Here is an 11,032-nt window from a genome sequence, read left to right as displayed (position 1 = left end):
CCCACCCTACACACACATTAGTGTGTGTAGGGTGGGTGGGTTATGGGTGGAATCATTAGTGCCAGAGTAGATGCCTTACTGTCTGTTTTGGCTCTTTGTATTGGGAGTTCAGATTTCCCCAAGATGCTGATAGTCAGGGCTATCTTTCTTTCTTTCATTTGTTCATTCATTTGTTTTTTTCCTTCATTCCTGCCTTTCTTTTTCTCTTTTTTTTGACTATTCGCTTTTGTTGTAGGCTTGGGTCGACAATATGCCTTGGCATTTGCTGAACGAGGAGCCAGTGTCGTTGGTAAGTAGTCTTCTGTGCTTCCTTTTTAAAAGAATATACAGTGTTCCTGTAAACAACATTGACTGTTGTGATGATGGCCTGACATTTCATTGTTTCTGTGGCTACATATTCTCTCAAATACATCTACTTGTACAATGTTAATAAGGGTGTCTCTATCTAGTCACTCAACTTTCTAGAAATAGCAATCAAATTTCACCAAGTTAACATCCTATCATCTTAATAAGAAGAAAGACATTGGATAATGTGATCTTTATACAATTCCTGGAAAACAAAATGTGATGGTCATGGATGAGATATTTTCAATCATAGATCTCTTGGGTTAGTCCTGGCCTGAGTCTACAACAGCCTGTTAGCCTCTATCTATAATTAATGACCACAGATGATTGTTGTAGTAATCTGTCCTTCTGGAACAGAATTGTCTATGGTTGAACAGTCTGCTGTGTGAATGGTAGTCTCTACTAAACAAGCTGCATTTGTAAGCTGTTCCAATACTGTTTGAGAAGTAGTCTTCTTTTCTCTCTCTCTAGTATAGAGTGTTCTATAGGATCCAAGCTTGAGCAGTATGGTATGGTTGTTGCTCATGCAATGTGTCTCCACATCTTTGATGGATCCAAAAGAGTAGCTTGGTCATTACAATTTGGTACCAGTGGCATCAGACAAATTGCCAGAATGAAGCTGTATACAATATCAAACTGCCTCAGGGACACCTACATTTTTTTCTTCAGGGTTTATTCCTAAAGCCTTTCCCATGGCTTGGGTATGGCCACAAGACAGCGAAGATTTGGAATCAGGGTTTTCCATAGACCAGGCTAATGAGCTCCATCTGTCTGACTGATGACTTTTATTCCTTAGCTGGGACCTTGACAGGTGTTACTACTCTGAATCTGAGTAGATCTGGGGAACAACAATAACTAAGAGATGGTTCCACACTACTCAAAACTCTGGAACATCCAACCAAGGGTCCCACGACTGGATGCAGTTTAAAGTTATATCCAGGACCGACAACAACCTGTATTATATAGAATATGGCAAGTGAGGACAAAACAAAGCACAATGAAAAAGCAAAGCTATAAAACAGAAACATAAAACAGCTTAAATGTCCCATAAAACAGCATATATGTTCAAATGACATGCATAAATAGTTGTTATGTCAACAGGTCATTCAACATAGCTGCTCTCAACTCTATTGACGGTTTTGATGCAGCCACGGAAACTACTGCATATCAGGATGAGGTGGCCCCTGTCTGTGCTATCAAAAGTCGACTATGGCAACCCCCAGTGTGTCCTTGACATTGTGGTGATGCCAGATTGTTTCTTCTTGATGATATCTCAGATGCATTGGTCTAGGGGTTTTAAATCAAGAGTTATGAGACTATATGATAATGTGAGGGTAATGTTACATGATCACTCTTCCAGGTCTTGTCAGATATGAACTTCTCTCTCTTCATTGTGTAGGATTTGTACCTGATGTCCTCAAGCAGCACAATTCTTGTAGTGGACTCCACTACTTTGAGATACCTGACACTAGCCCTCATTAGCACACTGCATTTGTCACTGAAGATCTCCTGATTCTACTGGATGAATTCAGCTACTGTGATAATGTCTGACCACAGATTTCCAACTCTTTCCTGACTCTAAATGCAAAAGATCTGCTCGCATTCAAGAAGCTGGCAATCTCTAAGTTGCTATGTTTGTCAGTAGAACCACAATTACAGCTTTTCATTTCCTATGAGATTGTAGTCTGTCATGTTGATGCTGTTGATATATTTGAAAGACACCTGTTCCTGTCTCTATAACGTACTTTGGTCTCTCAACACCAGGCATGTAGACACTTCACTCATGCTGCACCTTCAGTCTGATGAGGTATCTTGTCTTGTGAGTTACTTGATTACTTTGTGATCTCACTAGTACTAGTACCATGAAAAAAAGTTACCCAATATGCTCTGTGAAGAGGTTGACATTAGGAAGGACATCCAGTTATAGAAATCATGTCAATGCAGACAATGGAGACTGATGTAGTCCTCAGGCTAGTTGGGTCCTGTTGAATCGTCCAACCATGCCAGCATAGAATACAATGTTAAATGATGATGATGTTGAATTCAAAAAGTTAAAATTTGGTTCATGCCACATAGTTATGTTAGATCATCTTCCATTTGTAGTCTGATAAAATTTGTTTACAAATGCCCTGGGTGCCTTGTATATTTGCTTCACTGCTTTCTGCTGTCTGTCAATGGCATCTGTTGAAACAGTTGTTAAAATTTTTATCACAGTTGGAACTGTATAATAGTTTTATTTTTTTGAGTGCTATTTCCACACTTCCCTGCAAACATTTATTCTCTGTAGTGCTTGTATTGAACACATTGCATCTATGCATGTGTGATCTTTTTTGGATGTCTTATTAAAAGCAAAGCTGTTTCCAATAAATCTTGACATCCTCAGTATGTTAGATGTTTCTTGTTGTTACCAGTGAGATGTATTTTTCTGTTTATTGTACATTTGATAAACATAGATAGCACCCTACACTGATCAGACACCTTTGAGTACCTTTGTGTGTATGTGTGTGTGTGTATGCATGTGTGCATACATACTTACTGTGTAATTCATGTAGAAAAATAATCTATGTTTCTTTACATTCTGAATTTAAATGCCTTTCTGGTTTACTTTGACTTCCATTTTTTTTTTCAATAAAATGTCAATAAAATAAGTACTATGGCTGATGCAGTGGATTATATCTGCCTACATGGTGGTGCTCTTGCATTGTCACAGTGCAATGATAGAAAGTAGTAAAGTAATGATTTCAAATTTTGGCACAAGGCCAGCAAGTTCAGGGTTCAGGGTGTGGGGTAGGGGTGTGTTGAATGAATTGATTACATCAACCCCCAGTGCTGAACTGATACTTATTTTGTTGACCTTGAAAGCATGAATGGTAAAGCCAACCTCAGTGGAATTTGAACCCAAAATGTAAGGACACACGAAATGCTGCTAAGTATTTTGTCCAGCATGCTAACAGTTCTGCCAGCTCACCACCTTAAAGAAAGTAGGAAAATAATAAAAGACTCTGTATAATAAGCATGAAGTTTGTTTGTCTTGAAGCAACATTAGCATTTCTCAATGAAACCTTAATGAATTTTAGCATGGAAATACAGATCTAGCCAAGAATAATCTATGAACAACAAAAAAAAAATATGGATTTGAGGTCCTGTTGGGATAAAATCAAGAGGAGTCAAAAAGAATATGGAGAAATGCTAAAGAATTTTTATATAATGGTAGAAAGAGAAAGATGACATATAGACAGTTGTCATGAGAAGAAGTGTTAGTAGGAGGTATAGAAGCTTTCTGAAGTAGATTGTCAGTCAGTAATGTTCAACTCTCTGGTTTCCCTTTTTCTTTCAGGCTTTCTCTAAGAATTCTCTCTCTCTCTCACTCACTCACTCTTATAAAGAACTTTCTCCAGTTCAAGCTCTCTCTCTTTTACAATCTTTCTCACCCATCTCTCTCAGATGACAGTGTGTCTGTATACATACTTACATGCATGTGTGTGCATACTCACATATAAACACACACACACATATATATATATATCATGCTCATACTGAATTGGATATTGACTAATTGCCACTTATGTGGAGGTGTGTGGCTCAGTGGTTAGGATATTGGACTCATGATCGTAAGGTTGTGGTTTCAATTTCTGGACTGGGTGACGCATTGTGTGCTTGAGCAAAACACTTCATTTCATGTTGCTCCAGTCCTTGTGAGTCAGCATGACTCAAGAAGGTAACTTTACCGTACTTAATTGCCTCTTATTCAAAACAATATATTGACTTTATTGTTTTAAAAAACTTTCAGGTTGAAACAGTTACCCAAATTTTGTAATACTGTGAGCTTACAAAAACTAGTATTCTAATATTTATATAAACATATAAAAATAATGGTTAATTAAGAAAGAAAAATGTAAGCTAAAGACAGTAAAAGTACAGTGGTTGAAGTGAGAAACTAAAAAGTGAACAGAACAGAAAGGGATAGAGAAAAGAGAAGGGAAATTGAGACATGCATAAACAAATGTATAACTGAGCAAAAGGGAAAAATCAGAAATAGAAAGATAAAGAATGGAATAAAGATAGGAAGAAAGAAGGAAAAAGACATTGTTAGGTATGTTAGTTTAATTGTATGTTAGTATACTGTAAATGATGTATTGTTAAGAGAGAGTATATCTGTGATGAGGAGAGGAGGAAGAAAGAGTAAAAGGAAAAGATGGAAGTAGAATGAAAAGATGTCTATGAAAGAGGAATGTGAGACTCTAGATCAGTTGTTCCCAATAATTTTTTGCCCATGGACCCTTTTGGTTATTATTTTATTTTGGTGGACTGCCATAGCCATTCAATGTTTAAAAAATAGTTTTATAGATACTTCTTTCTAATTTCCTGTTTTGTTTTTCACAGATTAACTTGTGTACATTGAACTATGTGAAATATTAGAGAAAGAAACCTAGCTGTTTCTTGCAATACATCCCAATACATACATCTAAAGCAAAATTTTTCCAGGGGCCCTTAAAATACTATTGTGGATCCCCAGTTTACTATTTTGTTGTGTGCACCCTCAAAACTCTTATATGGGCCCCACTTGAGAATCACTGCTCTTGAGAGATACTTTTGCCTTCTTATTTCAAGAGTTGTTTATTGGTTTAGAATCAGATTTTGTCAAATAACAAAATAAAAATGAATGATAAATAGTCTCACATTACAGAAACCTGAAACTAATTCAACTTTAGAGATGTATTATACTTTTACAAGAGTGGTGACAGTGACTTCAATGTTGCAACCTGCTACCTTCACTTACACAGGCATGTGTGTGTATGTGTATGTGTGTATATATATATATATATATATATATATATAACTGGCACCCATGCCAACGTCGCCTCCTTCATTGGACACGAAACTTGGCTTGCGAAGACCTGTTGGGGCAAGTGAAAGCGAAATCGTGATGGCACTTGTGCCCAGCGTCGCCTCCTGGCACGTGTAAAGACATTCGAGCAAGATCGTTGCCAGTGCCGCTGGACTGGTTCCTGTGTAGGTAGCACGTAAAATACACCATTTTGAGTGTGGCCGTTGCCAGTATTGCCTGACTGGCCTTCGTGCCGGTGGCACGTAAAAGCACCCACTACACTCTCAGAGTGGTTGGCGTTAGGAAGGGCATCCAGCTGTAGAAACTCTGCCAAATCAGATTGGAGCCTGGTGTAGCCATCTGGTTCACCAGTCCTCTGTCAAATCGTCCAACCCATGCTAGCATGGAAAGCGGACGTTAAACGATGATGATGATGATATATATATCATCATCATTGTTTAATGTCCACCTTCCACGCTAGCATGATTGTTTGTGTGTGGTGTGTGTGTGTATGTTTGCATCTCCTTGTAATGAAATTGCATGATAGTTGTAAAATTATTGTTATTGTCATACAAGCAGTACCATTCACTTCCAATATTTTGCAAAAACAAGTCTGGCCATGGAAAAATATTACCTTTCTTGGAAACGGGATCAGGTTGGTGATAAGAAGTGCACCTGACCATAGAAAATCTACCTCAATATACTCCTTCTGACCCATGCAAGCACTGAGAAGTGTATCTTAAAACAATGGTGAAAATATTTATCTGTCTGTATGGGTGTATGTGTGTATATTATTATATATATGTATGTTCCATGACTTTTATAGAAATATTTTCTTTTTTTTTTTTTTTAAGTTAATGATTTAGGTGGCAGTTCAGAAGGTGTTGGTAAAAGTTTGCAAGCAGCTGATGAAGTTGTCAGAGAAATTCAAAAAGGAGGAGGAAAGGCAGTTGCTGATTACCGTAAGATTTATAGATAATATTTTCCGTTAGAAATGGTTGTTAAATTTGAATCTTACTATTGTTTATATGTGTGCTTCTCAGCAAAGTACCACCTAAATCTTCTTGTTCCAGTTTACCTGGCTGACCTTGATCATGAATAAATAAATAAATTGATTTATAACAAGCCTCTACATCTTTGCATCATATTTGAGGGGTTAACAATAAGAAGGACATCTAGCTATGAAAGCAACTGTTTCAACTAGTAAACCATTTCATGCATGCAAACATGGATGTAAAGCGATAAAATAAGTGGTTCAAATATATAGGATTATCTGATACTATCTCCAAATTCTACATCTATAGCTGTAGATATTCATTATAAACAATTTCTCAATAAGAATTTCATCTCAAGAAACATTTTTCATTACTTGTACTAATATGTTATGTTTATATGTTAGTTTCCAAGTATTTTTAGGCATGCCATGTTTTATCTTTTTTTAAATCTTTTTATTTGTTTCAGTCATTAGACTGTGTCCATGTGTATCATAAATTAGAAAGCCGTGTGGAGAATTTTGAAGTATTACTTTTAGTCAACGCTTAAAAAAAAAAAAACCCAAAAAAGCCGTGGAACATTATTTCTGTATATTCATTTGCTGCTAATCTTTAGTCTCTACAGTACTAAAAGTGGCCATGTTGGAGCATCACCTTGAATTTTTAGCTGAACGAATTGACCCCAGTACTTACTTTTTTTTTTAAGCCTGGTAGTTATTGTATCAGTCTCTTTTACTGAACCTCTAAGTGATGACGTGAACACACTAATATATTGGGTCATCCCATAAATAATGCAGTTTTATCAATTGCATGAACTAAAAGTCGGAGGGGGACGGGATAAACTACCTGCGTCAACTTGCTATAAAAGCACGTTGTAATTTTACAGTGCAAGTTTTGAAGAGTGCAGCTTGATTTTAACAGTTATTTTTTTGAAGCTATAATGGAAGTGACAAAAGAACATATTCAGCATATTTTGCTTTATGCGTTCAATGAAGGCAACGACACAACAGAAAGTGTGAGGAATATTAATGCAGTATATGGGGATTGGAGAATAAGCATAAGCCAATTTCAGTGGTGGTTCCAGAAATTCTGAGCCAGAAACTACAGCCTAGAAGATGAGCCTCGTCCTGGAAGATCTCTAGAGCTCGACAAAGACATCCTGCAAATGCTGGTGGAACAAAATCCCATTGTAACTTTTGAGGAACTAGCAGAGAAGCTTGGATTTGGTCATCCAACCATTCATTGACACCTGCACCAGGAGGAAAATGACCATCTTTGGTTTCAAGACGAAAAGTGTTCTTCCATCAGGATAATGCTCGGCCACATACAGTAAGGATGACATTCCAAAGGCTGGAGCAGTTTGAATCGAAAACAATACTCCACCTACCATATTTGATGGACATTGTCCCATCTTTTATCATTTATTCTGCAGTCTTCGAAATCATTTGGACGGAAAATTTATGAATTCTGTAGACAAGGTCAGAACAGTACTCGAGGAATATTTTTTATCACGGACAAGTGAATTTTGGAAGAGGATTCTTGCATGTCTACCAGATAGATGGAAGAGCATTGTAGAAAATGAAGGAGAGTATATTTTAGATTAAAAAAGAACTTTATTTTCATTTTGAAAAGTAAAAGAAATATAAAAAAACTACATTATTTATGGGATGACCCTATATATATATATATATATATATATATATATATATATATACACACACATACAAAGGGTTTCTTTCAGCTTCCAAGGTGCCATGCACTGGGACTGAACCCAGAACCATGTGGTTGCGAGGCCAGCTTCTTATCACACAACTACACCTGTTTATATATTTTTAAAAAATAAATTATTGTTGTGGTGAATGATGATATGACCTGCTGAACTTGTACAGTGCATACACACTGGACTATCCTCTCATGGGTCAGGTTTCAAATACACTATTAGTATTTTGTGTTTTTTGATAGAATATTCTATTCTTTGTCTCAGTTCATCTAACTGAAGAATATACACCAGATCAGTCTAGATAAGTCCCAGATCACAGTCCACCAACCTGTCCCCCTAACTACAAGGAAAATCTACCAGATCCATCAGAGACTGAGGGTCACTAGTTGTTTTCATCAGCCATCGATTTGGTTCAGGTTATGAGTTATGGTTGGTAATCTGTGTATAAAGCAAACCATGTACAGGCATCCATCTTTAGGTGGACAACTTTCTTGACCATAAAGATTCTCTCTCATCTGTTATATTGATGTTATTCAGAATATGTATTTCTTTATTGCCCAGAGGGAACTAAACATAGACGGGATAAACAAGGACAGACAAAGGGATTAAGTCGATTACATTGACCCCAGTTTGTGACTGGTACTTATTAAATCGTCCCCGAAAGGATGAAAGGCAAAGTCGACCTCGGCAGAATTTGAACTCAGAACATAATGGCAGATGAAATACTGCTAAGCATTTTGCCCTGCGTGCTAATGATTCTGCCAGCTTGCTGCCCTGTTATTCAGAATATTTTCATATTCTTTTAATGAGACTTAATGTTTGCTATTTGCTGTAAAATTTATTCTTGGAAAATTTACAAACAAAATACAATAAATGTAGATAATAAAAGGTAAACGAAAAGAAGAAAGTAAGGTATTTTAAGTATACAAAACACAATCACCAATTTCAATAGTTTTCTGTTTATTTAGGATACATCTAGTATTGAAGATAAGTTGTTCTCTAATTCATGTTCTAAGAAATATAAACCTCAACCCTGAGAACAGAGAAATAGCACGATAGCTGAATGACTAATGTAATTTAGTGAATGGCTACATATGTTGGAATATAGGTGTCAAATTTCTGTTCTTCCAGATTTAAATTGAGTATGCTTCAGTAGCTGAAGGCATTTCTGTAGATTCCCCAACAATACATTTTTACAGTTTGTTATTTTACTTTGATGTGGAAAATATAAGGAAGATATTCTGGGAATGCTAAATTTGCATTTTATCTAGAAGTTTTATCTTTCTTCTGTTTAATTCTGCTGAATTTTACAAAATTGACTGAATGTTGTGATATTGTTCTAACGACAGTTTTTGTTTATATAATATCTGACTGGTGTTCAGTTAATCTATTTAAGCAGTTACCCATCTGACATTCATCTCTATTTCTTTGTTGTCACTAGATGATTAATATCTTGTTCTATTTCATTTTACCTTCACTTAACTAGATTCTGTTGAAGAAGGAGGAAAAATAGTTGAAACTGCTCTGAAGGCTTTTGGCAAAATAGGTAAGTTATTTTTTTAATCTCAGAGAAAAAAATTATGTATTGTTGTTGCTAAAGTTGTTGATGCTATTAAGTACCATATTTTCTAGCATACAAGTTGACATAATATATAGTGTAAACATTCAAACATTGTTACTATCTTTCCAAACCCTGCTGCATATCACATGGTGCTTTAGGTTCTCCAAAGTCATCTTAACCCTTTAGCATTTAAACCGGCCATATCCGGCCAAAAGTATTCTGCTTGTTTTATGTTCAAACTGGCCAAATCGTTTTAAAAATTAACAGCTACCTCATCAAAATCTCATAGCTACAAGATAATGCATGATTAGTTCAAAACAATGTGGATGAAAAAGCATTAATTTTGGCAGAATAATGCAAACACTAAAGGGTTAATGTATAAGCTGACTTACCGTACTTCCATTAAGTTTTTGAAAGTTAGGTGTGAGTGGCATGAATGGGCTGAGTGAACAGGCCTGCTCTGAACAGGCCTGCTCTGAACAGGCCTGCTCTGAACAGGCCTGCTCTGAACATGTGCCTGTAGATCAAGGGAAGAGGATAGTAGGAAGGCACTTGTCCTAGTAGTTTTATGGGATTTTCATCTGAGCAGCCTTTGGAAGTCTCCCCTCTCTTGGGGAATTTTCTCATTAGAATTTTTTGTTTCTTTGTTTTTGTTATTTTTACTATTTACATGCTTTCATGTAACCCCACATCATATCATAGCGTATTGTATCATATCATTTTTATTGATTTGTTTGCAAACCCTTAGTGGTTAATAAAGAAATCATTATTATTACAGAAATAATGATAATCATCATCATCATGATGGACTCTCCCATCAAAGACGTATAAGTGTTCAGCTTTCACTGAATGGCCTGCACAGATGATTTGTTTACAATGCTGAAATGTATGTGCTGTACATTAGCTCACACTCACTATCAAATTGACGTTGTCCAAATAGGTGCTTGGTCTACCATGCGTCAGGTGTCAAAGTGATCACAGAACAACGTGAGATGAAGTGTTTGCTCAAGAACACATTGCACCACCCAGTTGAGGAATTGAAATCACAATCTCGTGATTGTGAGTGCAACACCCTAACCATTAGGTCACATGCTCTCATAATGATAATGATAATAATAATAATAATAATGATAATAATAATAATAAAACAGGCAAAGGAATATCTAAGTGAATTCCAATTGCAACAAATTCAAGAATTAGACGAACTAGAACCACCTGCAGAAAAAGCTAAGAGCTTGAAAACCCGTGCTAAAATTGCTGCCTTAGATATTATGACTGAAAAATGGCATGGAACATCTCTTAATGGCAAATACCCAAAGAGAGTGAATAATGCAGATATTGACAAAGCCCTTACCCATCAATGGCTAATGGTCTCTGGCTTGAAATCAGAAACAGAGGAGTTTATCATAGCAGCCCAAGATCAATGCCTACCTACAAAGAACTACCAGGCCAACATATTAAAGAACGGCAGCTCCCCATTATGTCATATATGCCAACAACAAAATGAGACCATCGATCATGTTGTCTCCATGTGCAGTCTGCTTGCGCCTACAGAGTATCTCAACAGGCATGATAGAGCTGCACAA

General features: G+C 36.4%; 2 protein-coding genes across 5 annotated transcripts in view; one reads left to right on the top strand and one right to left on the bottom strand.

Annotated features, from left to right (window-relative positions):
* Positions 1 to 11,032, bottom strand: part of LOC106878180 (uncharacterized) — a 174,402-nt gene that overhangs the window by 99,416 nt on the left and 63,954 nt on the right. The gene's annotated exons all lie outside the window — the stretch shown is intronic.
* The window catches only part of LOC106871734 (peroxisomal multifunctional enzyme type 2), a 68,499-nt gene continuing 57,707 nt past the window's right edge, over positions 241 to 11,032 (top strand). Inside the window, exons 1-3 of the mRNA XM_014918754.2 lie at positions 241 to 289; positions 6,028 to 6,135; positions 9,372 to 9,431. The gene's annotated coding sequence lies outside the window, so the exon portion shown is untranslated. The remainder of the gene's footprint in view (positions 290 to 6,027; positions 6,136 to 9,371; positions 9,432 to 11,032) is intronic.

This window comes from Octopus bimaculoides, chromosome 19 (genome assembly GCF_001194135.2).
Source record: "Octopus bimaculoides isolate UCB-OBI-ISO-001 chromosome 19, ASM119413v2, whole genome shotgun sequence".
Taxonomy (NCBI): domain Eukaryota; kingdom Metazoa; phylum Mollusca; class Cephalopoda; order Octopoda; family Octopodidae; genus Octopus; species Octopus bimaculoides.
Note: the sequence above shows the minus strand (reverse complement) of the source record. Positions and strands in the feature narration are given on the sequence as shown.